The sequence below is a fragment of the Cherax quadricarinatus genome, chromosome 93 (genome assembly GCF_038502225.1).
Source record: "Cherax quadricarinatus isolate ZL_2023a chromosome 93, ASM3850222v1, whole genome shotgun sequence".
Taxonomy (NCBI): Eukaryota; Metazoa; Arthropoda; class Malacostraca; order Decapoda; family Parastacidae; genus Cherax; species Cherax quadricarinatus.
This window is the reverse complement of record NC_091384.1, coordinates 1,063,748-1,082,376: the sequence shown is the minus strand read 5'-3', so window position 1 is coordinate 1,082,376 and position 18,629 is coordinate 1,063,748.

Here is an 18,629-nt window from a genome sequence, read left to right as displayed (position 1 = left end):
CCTGAGCACGAACACTGTGTTCCTGAGCACGAACACTGTGTTCCTGAGCACGAACACTGTGTTCCTGAGCACGAACACTGTGTTCCTGAGCACGAACACTGTGTTCCTGAGCACGAACACTGTTCCTGAGCACGAACACTGTGTTCCTGAGCACGAACACTGAGCACGACCACTGTGTTCCTGAGCACGAACACTGTGTTCCTGAGCACGAACACTGTGTTTCTGAGCACGAACACTGTGTTCCTGAGCACGAACACTGTGTTTCTGAGCACGAACACTGTTCCTGAGCACGAACACTGTGTTCCTGAGCACGAACACTGTGTTCCTGAGCACGAACACTGTGTTCCTGAGCACGAACACTGTGTTCCTGAGCACGAACACTGTGTTTCTGAGCACGAACACTGTGTTCCTGAGCACGAACACTGTGTTCCTGAGCACGAACACTGTGTTCCTGAGCACGAACACTGTGTTCCTGAGCACGAACACTGTGTTCCTGAGCACGAACACTGTTTCTGAGCACGAACACTGTGTTCCTGAGCACGAACACTGTGTTTCTGAGCACGAACACTGTGTTCCTGAGCACGAACACTGTGTTCCTGAGGACGAACACTGTGTTCCTGAGCACGAACACTGTTCCTGAGCACGAACACTGTGTTCCTGAGCACGAACACTGTTCCTGAGCACGAACACTGTGTTCCTGAGCACGAACACTGTGTTCCTGAGCACGAACACTGTGTTCCTGAGCACGAACACTGTGTTCCTGAGCACGAACACTGTGTTCCTGAGCACGAACACTGTGTTCCTGAGCACGAACACTGTGTTCCTGAGCACGAACACTGTGTTCCTGAGCACGAACACTGTGTTCTTGTTCTCCCAACATTAATACTCTGTTATCATGTTTACAGTTATTCAGGAAATAACAATAACTTCACATTAAGTTATTGTCTGTAACTGATAATATAACTGATATTATAACAATGTTAATGTTGAAATATTGTTAGTTATTCTTTAATATTTATGTTATTAACATATTAACACGTGTTATATTGATATTATTTCAGAGCCCAGGATGCTACCCACAACAGTTACCTAACACCCAGGTACCTGTTTACTGCTAGGTGAACAGGGACAGCAGGAGTAAGGTAACTAACACCCAGGTACCTGTTTACTGCTAGGTGAACAGGGACAGCAGGAGTAAGGTAACTAACACCCAGGTACCTGTTTACTGCTAGGTGAACAGGGACAGCAGGAGTAAGGTAACTAACACCCAGGTACCTGTTTACTGCTAGGTGAACAGGGACAGCAGGAGTAAGGTAACTAACACCCAGGTTCCTGTTTACTGCTAGGTGAACAGGGACAGCAGGAGTAACTAACACCCAGGTTCCTGTTTACTGCTAGGTGAACAGGGACAGCAGGAGTAAGGTAACTAACACCCAGGTACCTGTTTACTGCTAGGTGAACAGGGACAACAGGAGTAAGGTAACTAACACCCAGGTACCTGTTTACTGCTAGGTGAACAGGGACAACAGGAGTAAGGTAACTAACACCCAGGTACCTGTTTACTGCTAGGTTTGAGCCTAATAACTTTCCAGTTATCAATATTATTGTTGATGAGACGCCAGACAGAACAATAACAAAGTAACAGATTTTGATGTAGAGAATTAAGGTTGATTCATATCTCTTGCTACTCCTCTTCTTCCTCTTCGTTCTCCTCTTCCTCCTCTTCTTCCTCTTCCTTCTCTTCTTCCTCTTCCTCGTATCACAGCACGAGGAAGCTCTGGAGAGGAAGTTGAACACATCCTGTCTCACCTTACACGTGTGTGTGTACTCACCTGTATGTGGTTGCAAGGGTCGATTCACAGCTCCTGGCCCCGCCTCTTAACTGGTCGCTACTGGGTAACTCTCCCTGCTCCATGAGCTTTATCGTACCTCTTCTTAAAGCTATGTATGGACACTGACTCCATTCACTCTCCGGAGTGTTCTACTTCCTAACAACTCTAAGGCTGAAGAAATACTTCCTAACATCTGTGTGTGTGTGTAGATCTCACACAGCAGCATCCTCACGGGTTTAGCTCTTCCCCATAATAATAATGAATGCTAACTATACTACACAAACAACAAGTATCTGGTAACAATAACTGCTAACTATACTACACAAACAAGTATCTGGTAACAATAACTGCTAACTATACAACACAAGTATCTGGCTATAAACACAAGTATCTGGCTATAGTGACCGGGAGTCACCAAGTTACATTACTCTCCCACCGAAATCCATAATTTTGACCCCATCTGGCAACACTTCAGTATCCAGCCGTTGGTCGTCCAGAAAAATTAAATAATCCAATATACCTTAAACTACATCCTAATCCCATTCATTATTATTAAAGATTCGCCGGTATTCTCCCGGCCCGGCCTTAGCTCCCTCTTTAGGGAGTGTCTGAGACCTAAGTTTCCCATGGGAGGAGGCACAAGTACCTCCTCATCTTTGGGACCAACTGTCCCCAGGCCTAGCCACAAGTTAGGCCTCTCTGGTCTGTCATCCCTGCCCCAAGGGGGCAAATGGGAGTGATAGTCTTATGAGCTCAAGGCTCGGGCTCAGGCACCTACCCTACCCTAGAAGGGTTAGGACAGTCTTATGAGCTCAAGGCTCAGGCACCTACCCTACCCTAGAAGGGTTAGGACAGTCTTATGAGCTCAAGGCTCAGGCACCTACCCTACCCTAGAAGGGTTAGGACAGTCTTATGAGCTCAAGGCTCAGGCAACTACCCTAGAAGAGTTACGGCAGTCTTATGAGCTCAAGGCTCAGGCACCTACCCTACCCTAGAAGAGTTAGGGCAGTCTTATGAGCTCAAGGCTCAGGCACCTACCCTACCCTAGAAGAGTTAGGGCAGTCTTATGAGCTCAAGGCTCAGGCACCTACCCTACCCTAGAAGGGTTATGACAGTCTTATGAGCTCAAGGCTCAGGCACCTACCCTACCCTAGAAGGGTTAGCAGTCTTATGAGCTCAAGCCTGGATCAGACACCTACCCTACAAGGGCTAGGACAGTCTTATGAGCTAAAGGCTGGTCTCAGGCACCTACCCTACCCTAGAAGGGTCAGGTTGATTACCTCATTCTCCTCCTGTTCTTCAAGTTTCTCCTATGTATGGACTGATGAAGCCACTGTGTGGCGAAACGTTTCCTCAATAAAGATACCCAAGAGTTGCACATGTGTCTAATTTATCAACATGTCGGTTCTCCGAACCATTCATCTACAAACATAGAAACATATAGGTGAACAGTATTTAGAAAAGGGTTAAGAGGTTTTTGTGGCATTAATGCATCTGGAAAAGGCACATGACAGGGTGGATAGGAGAGCAATGTGGCAGATGTTGCTAATGTATGATATAGGAGGTAGATTACTGAAAGCTGTGAAGAGATTTTACGAGGATAGTGATGCTCAGGTTAGAGTATGTAGGAGGGAGATTATTTCCCAGTAAAGCTAGGCCTTAGACAAGGATGTGTGATGTCACAATGGTGAATGCTCGGGTGTTGGCAAGAGGTGTGGGGTTAAAAGGTAAAGAATCGAACACAAAGTGGGAGTTGTCACAGTTGCTCTTTGCTGATGACACTGTGCTTTTGGGAAATTCTGAAGAGAAGTGTAGACAGCCTGTACTGTCTGCACAGACAGCCCATGCTGTCTGCCAGCTTAGTTCATATTTTGCGCCACTCAAATGTTGCCCTCTGTAGCCAGGCCTCTCGGTGGCCACTTCAGCCTGCCTGGCCTTGCCACGCTCTCACTCACACAGCGGCCTAGCAGGAAGACACAAGTACTCCCAGCTCTCTCTCGTGGGATGGCCCTGCCCGGGCCATGGGCACAAACACACAAGCCTGTGTACCCACCACAACTTAATAAAGTAAGAAGCCTCCGAAGACGTATCATTTACTCCCCGCTACCAGAATACCAAATAATCTCGTTATAGAAGTTTCAGAGGTTGGTGGATGAGTTTGGTAGGGTATGTAAAATAAAATAAAAAGTGAATATAGGAAAGAGTAAGATGATGAGAATAACAAAAAAAATTAGGCGACAAAAGATTGGATATCAGATTGGAAAGAGAGAGTATGGAGGAGGTGAATGTATTCAGATATTTAGGAGTGGATGTGTCAGCAGATGGGTCTATGAAAGATGAGGTGAATCACAGAACTGATGAGGAAGAAAAGGGCGAGTGGTGCACTTAGGAATCTGTGGAGACAAAGAGCTTTGTCCATGGAAGCAAAGAAGGGAATGTATGAGAGTATAGTTATACCGACACCCTTATATAGATGTGAAACAAAGGTGGTGAATGTTGCAATAAGGAGAAGACTGGAGGCAGTGGAGATGTCATATCTGAGAGCAATGTGTGTGGTGTGAATATAATGCAGAGAATTTGTAGTTTGGAAATTAGGAGGAGGTGTGGGATTACCAAAACTATTATCCAGAGGGCTGAGGAAGGGCTGTTGGGGTGGTTCGGACATGTAGAAAGGGTGGAATAAAATAGAATGACTTCAAGATTCTATTAATCTGTAGTGGAGTGAAGGCGGGGTAGGTGTCGGCTTAGGAAAGGTTGAAGGGATGGGGTAAAAGAGGTTTTGTGTTTGAGGGGCTTGGACTTCCAGCAAGCATGCATGAGCGTGTTAGAAGCGAATGGAGACATGTGGTTTTTAGGACTTGACGTGCTGTTTGAGTGTGAGCAAGGTAACAATTATGGATTCAGGGAAACCGGGAGGCCAGACTCGAGTCCTGGAGATGGGAAGTACAGTGTCTGCACTCTGAAGGAGGGGTGTTAATGTTGCAGTTTTATAACTGTAGTGTAAGCTCGCTTCTGGCAAGACAGTGATGGAGTGAATGATGCTGAACGTTTTTCTTTTTCAGGCCACCCTGCCTTGGGGGAGACACCCAATGTGTTAATAATAATAATAATAATTGCCTACAATTGAGGTCAGGCTTACTGACAGGTAATTTGATGGTAATAATTTGTCCCCTGCTTTAAAAGTAAGAATTACATTGGTCATCTTCCACATATCAGACACTAAACCTGTTCGAAGATATATATTAAAAATATTAGTCAATGGTTCAGAGTTCGAGTTTGCACTCCTGAAGAACCCTTGAAAAAAAAAACCTCATGGGGCACAGAGATTTATTTTGCTTCAGTCGGTCTGACAACCATATCACTGTTAGTGTCGTCCTGTGTGAAAACCGAGAAAAAATAATTATTAAAAATCGAGCACATTTCACTCTCTCTGGAAAAACTTTTGGATTAGTTTTCGAATCTCCATTTATTTTAATTTCACAGTCCCGTTTAGCTTTTCTTTTCTTTTTTATTATCACACTGGCCGATTCCCACCAAGGCAGGGTGGCCCGAAAAAGAAAAACTTTCACCATCATTCACTCCATCACTGTCTTGCCAGAAGGGTGCTTTACACTACAGTTTTTAAACTGCAACATTAACACCCCTCCTTCAGAGTGCAGGCACTGTACTTCCCATCTCCAGGACTCAAGTCCGGCCTGCCGGTTTCCCTGAACCCCTTCATAAATGTTACTTTGCTCACACTCCAACAGCACGTCAAGTATTAAAAATCATTCGTCTCCATTCACTCCTATCAAACACGCTCACGCATGCCTGCTGGAAGTCCAAGCCCCTCGCACACAAAACCTCCTTTACCCCCTCCCTCCAACCTTTCCTAGGTCGACCCCTACCCCGCCTTCCTTCCACTACAGACTGATACACTCTTGAAGTTATTCTGTTTCGCTCCATTCTCTCTACATGTCCGAACCACCTCAACAACCCTTCCTCAGCCCTCTGGACAACAGTTTTGGTAATCCCACACCTCCTCCTAACTTCCAAACTGCAAATTCTCTGCATTATATTCACACCACACATTGCCCTCAGACATGTCATCTCCACTGCCTCCAGCCTTCTCCTCGCTGCAACATTCATCACCCATGCTTCACACCCATATAAGAGCGTTGGTAAAACTATACTCTCATACATTCCCCTCTTTGCCTCCAAGGACAAAGTTCTTTGTCTCCACAGACTCCTAAGTGCACCACTCACCCTTTTCCCCTCATCAATTCTATGATTCACCTCACCTTTCATAGACCAATCTGCTGACACGTCCACTCCCAAATATCTGAATACATTCACCTCCTCCATAGTCTCTCCCTCCAATCTGATATCCAATCTTTCATCACCTAATCTTTTTGTTATCCTCATAACCTTACTCTTTCCTGTATTCACTTTCAATTTTCTTCTTTTGCACACCCTACCAAATTCATCCACCAATCTCTGCAACTTCTCTTCAGAATCTCCCAAGAGCACAATGTCATCAGCAAAGAGCAACTGTGACAACTCCCACTTTATGTGTGATTCTTTATCTTTTAACTCCACGCCTCTTGCCAAGACCCTCGCATTTACTTCTCTTACAACCCCATCTATAAATATATTAAACAACCACGGTGACATCACACATCCTTGTCTAAGGCCTACTTTTACTGGGAAATAATTTCCCTCTTTCCTACATACTATAACCTGAGCCTCACTATCCTCGTAAAAACTCTTCACTGCTTTCAGTAACCTACCTCCTACACCATACACCTGCAACATCTGCCACATTGCCCCCCTATCCACCCTGTCATACGCCTTTTCCAAATCCATAAATGCCACAAAGACCTCTTTAGCCTTATCTAAATACTGTTCACTTATATGTTTCACTGTAAACACCTGGTCCACACACCCCCTACCTTTCCTAAAGCCTCCTTGTTCATCTGCTATCCTATTCTCCGTCTTACTCTTAATTCTTTCAATAATAACTCTACCATACACTTTGCCAGGTATACTCAACAGACTTATCCCCCTATAATTTTTGCACTCTCTTTTATCCCCTTTGCCTTTATACAAAGGAACTATGCATGCTCTCTGCCAATCCCTAGGTACCTTACCCTCTCCCATACATTTATTAAATAATTGCACCAACCACTCCAAAACTATATCCCCACCTGCTTTTAACATTTCTTTATCCCATCAATCCCGGCTGCCTTACCCCCTTTCATTCTACTCACTGCCTCACAAACTTCCCCCACACTCACAACTGGCTCTTCCTTACTCCTACAAGATATTGTTCCTCCTTGCCCTATACACGAAATCACAGCTTCCCTATCTTCATCAACATTTAACAATTCCTCAAAATATTCCCTCCATCTTCCCAATACCTCTAACTCTCCATTTAATAACTCTCCTCTCCTATTTTTAATTGACAAATCCATTTGTTCTCTAGACTTTCTTAACTTATTAATCTCACTCCAAAACTTATTCTTATTTTCAACAAAATTTGTTGATAACATCTCACCCACTCTCTCATTTGCTCTCTTTTTGCATTGCTTCACCACTCTCTTAACCTCTCTCTTTTTCTCCATATACTCTTCCCTCCTTGCATCACTTCTACTTTGTAAAAACTTCTCATATGCTAACTTTTTCTCCCTTACTACTCTCTTTACATCATCATTCCACCAATCGCTCTTCTTCCCTCCCGCACCCACTTTCCTGTAACCACAAACTTCTTCTGAACACTCTAACACTACATTTTTAAACCTACCCCATGCCTCTTCGACCCCATTGCCTATGCTCTCATTAGCCCATCTATCCTCCAATAGCTGTTTATATCTTACCCTAACTGCCTCGTCTTTTAGTTTATAAACCTTCACCTCTCTCTTCCCTGATGCTTCTATTCTCCTTGTATCCCATCTACCTTTTACTCTCAAGTGTAGCTACAACTAGAAAGTGATCTGATATATCCGTGGTCCCTCTATAAACATGTACATCCTGAAGTCTACTCAACAGTCTTTTATCTACCAATACATAATCCAACAAACTACTGTCATTTAGCCCTACATAATATCTTGTATGCCCTACCCTAGAAGGGTTAGGACAGTTTTATGAGCTCAAGCCTGGCTCAGACACCTACCCTACAAGGGTTAGGGCAGTCACAACTAGAAAGTGATCTGATATATCCGTGGTCCCTCTATAAACATGTACATCCTGAAGTCTACTCAACAGTCTTTTATCTACCAATACATAATCCAACAAACTACTGTCATTTAGCCCTACATAATATCTTGTATGCCCTACCCTAGAAGGGTTAGGACAGTTTTATGAGCTCAAGCCTGGCTCAGACACCTACCCTACAAGGTAGGGCAGTCTTATGAGCTCAAGCCTGGCTCAGACACCTACCCTACAAGGTAGGGCAGTCTTATGAGCTCAAGCCTGGCTCAGACACCTACCCTACCCTAGAAGGGTTAGGAGTCTTATGAGCTCAAGCCTAGCTCAGACACCTATCCTACAAGGGCTAGGACAGTCTTATGAGCTAAAGGCTTGGGCTCAGGCACCTACCCTACCCTACCCTACCCTAGAAGGGTTAGAATAGTCTTATGAGCTCAAGCCTAGCTCAGACACCTACCCTACAAGGGCTAGGACAGTCTTACGAGCTAAAGGCTCGGGCTCAGGCACCTACCCTACCCTAGAAGGGTCAGGTATGGTGTCGATCATCCTAATCCCATTCTTACATTCTTATTTATTTAGTTCAAAATTTCTAGAAAAAATAATGAAATATATTTATACAAAATCTTTGTTATTTTACATTAATTTTAAATATTCTTTTGTTAAATCTTTTACCTTATTAATTTGCTTTTTTTTTCTTTAAGCAATTTTTGCAAAATACTTCATAAAAAAAGTTCCATATATGTGTAAAATTAGATTAATAACAAATAACTGTTCTAACTTTTCATTTGTAATTTACGAAATAATTATGTGATGAGTTACATTCAATCATTCACATACAGCACCATTTTACGGTCACAACACTGGATTTTACGGTCACAACACTGATTTTACGGTCACAACACTGATTTTACGGTCACAACACTGATTTTACGGTCACAACACTGATTTTACGGTCACAACACTGATTTTACGGTCACAACACTGGATTTTACGGTCACAACACTGGATTTTACGGTCACAACACTGGATTTTATGGTCACAACACTGGATTTTACGGTCACAACACTGGATTTTACGGTCACAACACTGGATTTTACGGTCACAACACTGGATTTTACGGTCACAACACTGATTTTACGGTCACAACACTGGATTTTACGGTCACAACACTGGATTAGTATATGGTCACAACACTGGATTAGTATATGGTCACAACACTGGATTATATGGTCACAACACTGGATTATATGGTCACAACACTGGATTATATGGTCACAACACTGGATGATATGATCATAACACTGGATTATATGGTCACAACACTGGATTATATAGTCACAACACTGGATTATATGGTCACACTGGATTATATGGTCACAACACTGGATTATATGGTCACAACACTGGATTATATGGTCACAAGACTTGATTTTCCACTCACAACACTGGTTTTCCACTACAACACTGGTTTTCCACTACAACACTGGTGTTCCATTCACAACACTGACTTATCAGGTCGCGACACTTGATTATCATGCCCCAGCACTTACTTATCCGGCCATAACACTGAATTATCCGGCCACAACACTGAATTATCCAGCTTAAGCGCTGAATTATCCAGCCATAATGCTTTCTTATCCGCCCCTAACATTAGATTATCCGGCTTCCGGATTTGGTTATATCAAACACCACTCGATTATACGGCTATGACAAGTGATTATCCGGACATTACATTACAATATCATCTTATCTGGCCACAATTATTGATTATTGGCCACGGTATATTCATGTATCACTAGAACTCAGTACGGGTAAACAGCGGATGTTAACCTACTCAACACTGGTCCTGATGTGGCAAACACCAGCCAGTGTTAGGAGTCAATTTTTAGATTTCCTGATGAACCAGACACCACCACCGATTACCAGCCACAATAGACAAGTGGAACACTTTATCAACACCAATTCTATCTGAATTTTTTTCATTTCTATTTTTAATTCCCATGGTGAGTCATGGGTCTTACCCACGTATGTGTGAGAATATGTATGACTTAATACATATTTTTACCATTTTTTTCTTTACTCGGCAAGTTAATTCTCAATACATGGTCACAAAAATATCTCCTCTTATTCGGCAGTAAAAAAGTATCGAGTGTCTTTCAGTGTGCGAATTTTAAAAATCGTGAAAGCTTCGAACATGTACTTTTCACGTGAGAATTACATACAAATTTCACTCTGAAAGCAAAAACAGCTGACATTTCCAATTCACAGAAATGTGCGAAAAACTTTATTTTAAATGCGAGAGGATAAACTTTTCTTGGACACTTACAGTCCTGAACACACACACAAGACAAATCACCACGAAGTAACGCAAATCAAAGGTTGTAATCAGTGGACAAAAGAGAGCAGACGCGGACACAAACTTTGAGAGAGAGAGAGAGACTGAGAGAGAGGGGAAGGTATCTGTGCGATCTGGCCGCAGCAGAGTGAGGGGAGGTGCTCCCCTCCTCAAATTGCGTGAAATAAGGGGAGCCGCTAGGGGACACGAGCTACCAGGGGAGAAAGGGGGGGAAGCTTGGGGGGTGTATTGTAGGGGGTAAGGTTCTCGGGGGTTGCGGGGATGATGTGAGGGGTGCAAGAGAGGGAGGAGCAAAGGGAACCGAGCTAGGGGGTGTTTACAGCGATCAATGCCTTCCTCGCTGACTCATTTTGGGTGGGGCCATTTCTCTCACCCATTTTTTGCACAAATCCAACTCAGACAACAGCTTAAAAAAATCAGTTAAAAGAAATACATAAACCCCATATATAACATGCAATCCAGTACATATTCAATACATACCTCGCAATTTTCCGGTTTTGGCGCCAAATACACAAGTTTTCGCGCCAAAATTTGTAAACACGTGTTCTTTTCCCGCCATTTAAACGGCGCATGCGCAGAGGCAAGATGCCATTTCTTTTTTTTTTGGCGGGAATGGGGAAACTCATCTAATCTTAATTCATCAGCAGAACTCTGCTGAAGGAAGAGGTTGAGGGATCAACACACTGTTTTCTGACCATTATTCTGCAGACTGCAGAATAATGAAGGATAAAAAGGTACAACACCTGACTGCAACAATACACAATTAACCCGCACATTGGAAAATACAATTTATGACAACGTTTCGGTCCGACTTAGATCATTAGCAAGTTGGACCGAAACGTTGTAATAAGGTTCATTTTGCTATGTGCAGGTTGCTTGTACAGAATATTTCATCGGATAAATGTTTGGCATTCTGTAGAGCTTTATCAAGTCTTGGCTTTATAAAGCTCTACGAAGAGTTAAGCGTAGCCCCTACGGAAGTTTGTTCTGTAAATTGTCTTGACACACCATAGGAAAGCCAGTGTGGCTTTATTTACCACTGAGATCCCAGTGAAGTCAGAAAAGCCAGTGTGGCTTATTTCCTTTGAGGTCCCTAAGAAGTCAATAACCCATAAAAGCCAAAGAGAGTGGCTTATTTCCATTGAGGTTCTAAGACCCTCTTCTCTAGGGTGTTATCCACAACAGTCGACTAACACCTAGGTACCTACTTACTGCTAGGTGACTTGAAAAATGTCACCTTAACATATTATTGTTGTTGTTAGTGGTGGTAGTAGTGGTAATAGTAGTAGTAGTAGTAGTAGTAGTAGTAGTAGTAGTAGTAGTAGTCCCTACGTATTTATAGCAGTACTCTGCTATTCCCTACTCATCCCTCACTCCTCACCTCTCACCTACCTACCTACTCCCTCCGCCTCCCCGATTCTGTAACCTTTATTGGTTGCTGGGGTGAAGGAGGGGTAGGTAGACGAAGGTAATGGAGGGAAGAGGGAGAACAAGGGGAGTATACTTGGAGGTACAATTTACAAGAAAGGAGAGGGAGAACTTAGAAGAAAGGCAAGGGACAGATAGGAGAGATAGAGAGATAAAAGGGTAAGAGATAACATTGTTACATCAATATTAATAATGCAACAAATACTATAAAAAAAATCGAACATTTCTATCAATAAATGCAATAAAACAGAAAAAAATACGAAATTTATATAATTAATAAAAAGATTTAGATGAAAGTAAAGATGGGAGAAGGCAAGTAATGTCTTATTTAAGTTGTGGTTCCTAGATGTTGTCCTCCAGGATGACACTCACAACAGTCACCTAACACCCTGCTGACCCTGTTCACTGCTGGATGAACAGGGTCAACAGGTGCTAGGAGACTGACTAAACGTCTTCATCTACCCAGCGATCGAGCCCGGGTACCTCGGTTGTGAGCCGAAGGCTCATTGAACTACGAGCATACACCAAAAAATCGCACAATAACAGTGACAAAAGCAGGAGAACAAAGGCAAAGAGGAACACATCAACAGTTGTCTCTCACGCTGTTCTCACAACCAATTCTTTGTTCCCACGATCATCTGTTCTCTCTGCTTGTTCTGTTCACTACCGTGTTCTACGAGGCTTATGATGATGTTCAATACTGTTGGTCAGTTTGTTAGGTTTCAAGTCTATCTACCACACGAGGGTCATTAAGACTACATATCACCTGTACACCATCACTCAAAAATACTTTTAATACCTAATTAAAGAATTACGGAATTATTGATGTTAGGAGAGAGAGAGAGAGAGAGAGAGAGAGAGAGAGAGGGGGGGGGGAAGGTGAGGTAGTCCTGCAGGAGGTATTATCCTGTCGGGCGTGATGTGACAGGATATCCAGGGATTTGCCACACCTCCCCAGGGAGTGAACACTGCGTGGATAAAGGTCGACAGAATACTTCATGAAACTGAACGATATTGCTGCACACGTGAGCGAGTGAAGCTATGTGGGATAATGTGCACACACACACACAGTAGAGAGTGATGTAGTGGAGGCAGGAGCCATACATAGCTGTAAGAGGAGGTACGACAAAGTTCTTCGAGCAGGGAGAGAGTGGACCTAGTAGCGACCAGTGAAGAGACGGGGCCAGGAGATGTGAATCGACCCCTGCAACCACAAGTAGGTGAGTACAAATAGGTGAGTACACACACACACTCAGATGAGTCAAAGGGATGTTAGGAAGTATTTTAGTCATAGAGTTGTCTGGAAGTGGAATAGTCTGGCAAGTGATGTAGTGGAGGCAGGATCCATACTTACTTTCAAGACGAGGTATGATAAAGCTCATGGAGCAGGGAGAGGACCCAGTAGCGACCAGTGAAGAGACGGGGCCAGGAGCTATGAATCGACCCCTGCAGCCACAAATAGGTGGTCCACTTAAGTGGGCTCTGTTAGTCAAGATCTTCCATTATTATCACAGTCCACTTTAATCCTGTGAACAGCCGGGTAGTTCCAATTCCTCAGATCAAGATCTCTTCACACGGGCATCAAAGAACACACTTTGAAGCTCCCAAATACCACAAACATCAAAGATATCGAAGGGAAAGTCTTCTTTGATGTTACTTTGATGTTATTTTGATGTTACTTAACATTGTAGCAAATATTGGAAAGTTGTAAATGTTTATTGAAAGATCATTTGTTTTTCCCGTGAGAGAGAGAGAGAGAGAGAGAGAGAGAGAGAGAGAGAGAGAGAGAGAGAGAGAGAGAGAGAGAGAGAGAGAGAGAGAGAGAGAGAGAGAGACAGAGAGAGAGAGAGAGAGACAGAGAGAGAGAGAGAGAGACAGACAGACAGAGAGAGAGAGAGAGAGAGAGAGAGTGAGACAGAGAGTAGAGAGAGAGAGAGAGTTAGAGAGAGAGAGAGAGAGAGAGAGAGAGAGAGAGAGAGAGAGAGAGAGAGAGAGAGACAGAGAGAGAGAGAGAGAGAGAGAGAGAGAGAGAGAGAGAGACACACAGACAGACAGACAGGAGAGAGAGAGAGTGAGACAGAGGAGAGTGAGACAGAGAGTGGAGAGAGAGAGAGAGAGAGAGATGAGAGACAGACAGAGAGAGAGAGAGAGAGAGACAGACAGACAGACAGACAGAGAGAGACAGACGGAGAGAGACACAGAGGGAGAGAGACACACAGAGTGAGAGAGAGATAGAGAGAGAGAGAGAGAGAGAGAGAGAGAGAGAGAGAGAGAGAGACGCACAGATGAGGGGATATATTCACTAAACACTCAACACCGAGGGGAATCAGGGAGTTACCTTATCTTTTAATTGAGGTCTTTGATAGTGAGGGGAGAGACAGTAGTCAGTGAGGGGAGAGACAGTAGTGAGGGGAGAGACAGTAGTCAGTGAGGGGAGAGACAGTAGTCAGTGAGGGGAGAGACAGTAGTTAGTGAGGGGAGAGACAGTAGTTAGTGAGGGGAGAGACAGTAGTTAGTGAGGGGAGAGACAGTAGTGAGTGAGGGGAGAGACAGTAGTTAGTGAGGGGAGAGACAGTAGTTAGTGAGGGGAGAGACAGTAGTGAGGGGAGAGACAGTAGTCAGTGAGGGGAGAGACAGTTGTGAGTGAGGGGAGAGACAGTAGTGAGTGAGGGGAGAGACAGTAGTTAGTGAGGGGAGAGACAGTAGTCAGTGAGGGGAGAGACAGTAGTGAGGGGAGAGACAGTAGTCAGTGAGGGGAGAGACAGTAGTCAGTGAGGGGGAGAGACAGTAGTCAGTGAGGGGAGAGACAGTAGTTAGTGAGGGGAGAGACAGTAGTCAGTGAGGGGAGAGACAGTAGTCAGTGAGGGGAGAGACAGTAGTCAGTGAGGGGAGAGACAGTAGTCAGTGAGGGGAGAGACAGTAGTCAGTCAGGGGAGAGACAGTAGTCAGTGAGGGGAGAGACAGTAGTCAGTGAGGGGAGAGACAGTAGTCAGTGAGGGGAGAGACAGTAGTCAGTGAGGGGAGAGACAGTAGTTAGTGAGGGGAGAGACAGTAGTTAGTGAGGGGAGAGACAGTAGTCAGTGAGGGGAGAGACAGTAGTCAGTGAGGGGAGAGACAGTAGTCAGTGAGGGGAGAGACCGTAGTCAGTGAGGGGAGAGACAGTAGTGAGGGGAGGGGAGACAGTAGTCAGTGAGGAGAGACAGTAGTCAGGGGAGAGACAGTAGTCAGGGGAGAGACAGTAGTCAGTGCAGGGGAGAGACAGTAGTTAGTGAGTGGAGAGACAGTAGTCAGTCAGAGGAGAGACAGTAGTGAGGGGAGAGACAGTAGTAAGTGAGGGGAGAGACAGTAGTCAGGGGAGAGACAGTAGTCAGGGGGAGAGACAGTAGTCAGTGAGGGGGAGAGACAGTAGTTAGTGAGGGGAGAGACAGTAGTCAGGGGGAGAGACAGTAGTCAGGGGGAGAGACAGTAGTCAGTGCAGGGGAGAGACAGTAGTTAGTGAGGGGAGAGACAGTAGTCAGGGGAGGGGAGACAGTAGTCAGGGGGAGAGACAGTAGTCAGGGGGAGAGACAGTAGTCAGGGGGAGAGACAGTAGTCAGTGAGGGGGAGAGACAGTAGTCAGTGCAGGGGAGAGACAGTAGTCAGTGAGGGGAGAGACAGTAGTCAGTGAGGGGAAAGACAGTAGTTAGTGAGGGGAAAGACAGTAGTTAGTGAGGGGAAAGACAGTAGTTAGTGAGGGGAGAGACAGTAGTTAGTGAGGGGAAAGACAGTAGTTAGTGAGGGGAAAGACAGTAGTTAGTGAGGGGAGAGACAGTAGTCAGTGAGGGGAGAGACAGTAGTCAGTGAGGGGGAGAGACAGTAGTCAGTGAGGGGAGAGACAGTAGTCAGTGAGGGGAGAGACAGTAGTTAGTGAGGGGAAAGACAGTAGTTAGTGAGGGGAAAGACAGTAGTTAGTGAGGGGAAAGACAGTAGTTAGTGAGGGGAAAGACAGTAGTTAGTGAGGGGAAAGACAGTAGTTAGTGAGGGGAGAGACAGTAGTTAGTGAGGGGAAAGACAGTAGTTAGTGAGGGGAAAGACAGTAGTTAGTGAGGGGAGAGACAGTAGTCAGTGAGGGGAGAGACAGTAGTCAGTGAGGGGAGAGACAGTAGTCAGTGAGGGGAGAGACAGTAGTCAGTGAGGGGAGAGACAGTAGTTAGTGAGGGGAAAGACAGTAGTTAGTGAGGGGAAAGACAGTAGTTAGTGAGGGGAAAGACAGTAGTTAGTGAGGGGAGAGACAGTAGTGAGGGGGAGAGACAGTAGTCAGTGAGGGGAGAGACAGTAGTCAGTGAGGGGGAGAGACAGTAGTTAGTGAGGGGAGAGACAGTAGTCAGTGAGGGGAGAGACAGTAGTCAGTGAGGGGGAGAGACAGTAGTGAGGGGGAGGGGAGGGCAGTAGTCAGTGAGGGGAGAGACAGTAGTCAGTGAGGGGGAGAGACAGTAGTTAGTGAGGGGAGAGACAGTAGTCAGTGAGGGGAGAGACAGTAGTCAGTGAGGGGGAGAGACAGTAGTCAGTGAGGGGAGAGACAGTAGTCAGTGAGGGGAGAGACAGTAGTCAGTGAGGGGAGAGACAGTAGTTAGTGAGGGGAAAGACAGTAGTCAGTGAGGGGAAAGACAGTAGTTAGTGAGGGAGAGACAGTAGTCAGTGAGGGAGGGGAGACAGTAGTCAGTATTGAGGGGGAGAGACAGTAGTCAGTGAGGGGAGAGACAGTAGTCAGTGAGGGGAGAGACAGTAGTTAGTGAGGGGAAAGACAGTAGTTAGTGAGGGGAAAGACAGTAGTTAGTGAGGGGAGAGACAGTAGTTAGTGAGGGGAGAGACAGTAGTCAGTGAGGGGAGAGACAGTAGTTAGTGAGGGGAGAGACAGTAGTCAGTGAGGGGAGAGACAGTAGTCAGTGAGGGGAGAGACAGTAGTCAGTGAGGGGAGAGACAGTAGTCAGTGAGGGGAGAGACAGTAGTCAGTGAGGGGAGAGACAGTAGTCAGTGAGGGGAGAGACAGTAGTTAGTGAGGGGGAGAGACAGTAGTCAGTGAGGGGAGAGACAGTAGTCAGTGAGGGAGAGACAGTAGTCAGTGAGGGGAGAGACAGTAGTCAGTGAGGGGAGAGACACTAGTCAGTGAGGGGAAAGACAGTAGTCAGTGAGGGGAGAGACAGTAGTCAGTGAGGGGAGAGACAGTAGTCAGTGAGGGGAGAGACAGTAGTCAGTGAGGGGAGAGACAGTAGTCAGTGAGGGGAGAGACAGTAGTCAGTGAGGGGAGAGACAGTAGTCAGTGAGGGGGAGAGACAGTAGTGAGAGGGGAGAGACAGTAGTCAGTGAGGGGAAAGACAGTAGTCAGTGAGGGGAGAGACAGTAGTCAGTGAGGGGAGAGACAGTAGTTAGTGAGGGGAGAGACAGTAGTTAGTGAGGGGAGAGATAGTAGTAGTGTCAGCCCGTGCTGAAGTTTATGGCACCCCATGAATATGATCTGATTACCTCCCATTAGCCAGGCACTGCATGGCTCATACACATTAGCCAGGCACTGCATGGCTCATACACATTAGCCAGGCACTGCATGGCTCATACACATTAGCCAGGCACTGCATGGCTCATACACATTAGCCAGGCACTGCATGGCTCATACACATTAGCCAGGCACTGCATGGCTCATACACATTAGCCAGGCACTGCATGGCTCATACACATTAGCCAGGCACTGCATGGCTCATACACATTAGCCAGGCACTGCATGGCTCATACAGGCTTAGAGTTTACCTATAAATATAATTATCGTAACCTGGTCTCTCACCATTAACACGTATAACTGGTCCATTTAATATTCATGAGAGTAAATTGAACGTATGTATAGTGCTGGCAATCGGACATAAGCTGTCACTGTGTACTCATCTAGTTGTGGTTGCAGGGGTCGAGTCACAGCTCCTGGCCCTGCCTCTTCGCAAGTGTGTGTGTACTCACCTGTTTATACTCGCCTGTTTGTGGTTGCAGGGGTTGATTCATAGCTCCTGGCCCCACCTTTTCGCTGGTTGTAATTAGGTTCATTCTCGCCCTGTTCCAAAAGCTTTATCAAACTCTTCTTAAAGTTATGTATGGATTGTGTGTGTGTGTGTGTGTGTGTGTGTATGTAAATCCACTAATATCCCATATAATTCTAGAAATCCAATAAACAGAAAATCTCTAGTGTTCACTGATCCATTACGTCAGTCAGTCAGTCAGTCAGCCAGTCAGTCAGTCAGTCAGTCAGTCAGTCAGTCAGTCAGTCAGCCAGCCAGTCAGTCAGTCAGTCAGTCAGTCAGTCAGTCAGCCAGCCAGCCAGCCAGCCAGCCAGTCAGTCAGTCAGTCAGTCAGTCAGCCAGTCAGTCAGTCAGTCAGTCAGTCAGTCAATCTACCAGTGAGACAATGGTAGCTCCACTATGGGTGAATCATTGCATCATAAATATCTTTCCTTTCGACAACTCTAAACATTACCACTTCTCGGCTCCCGTCCTTGTTCACCCACCAGTAACACAGTTAAGAGGCGGGGCCAGGAGCTATGACTCGCCCCACCCAAACACACATGGTGCTGTACCATTTTTCTGTCAAGCTCTGGTGCTTAATAATAACCCACATGAAGACAAACTTATGAGATAAATTGAGCTGTATATTTCGACCTCCATTTGGGATCCTCTTCAGCAGATACACAAGTGAACGAAGGGTCAGGTCAGTGAGTGGGAGGACAGGCCAGGGAGGGAGGGAGTGAGATGACAGGTCAGGGAGGGAGTGAGATGACAGGTCAGGGAGGGAGTGAGATGACAGGTCAGGGA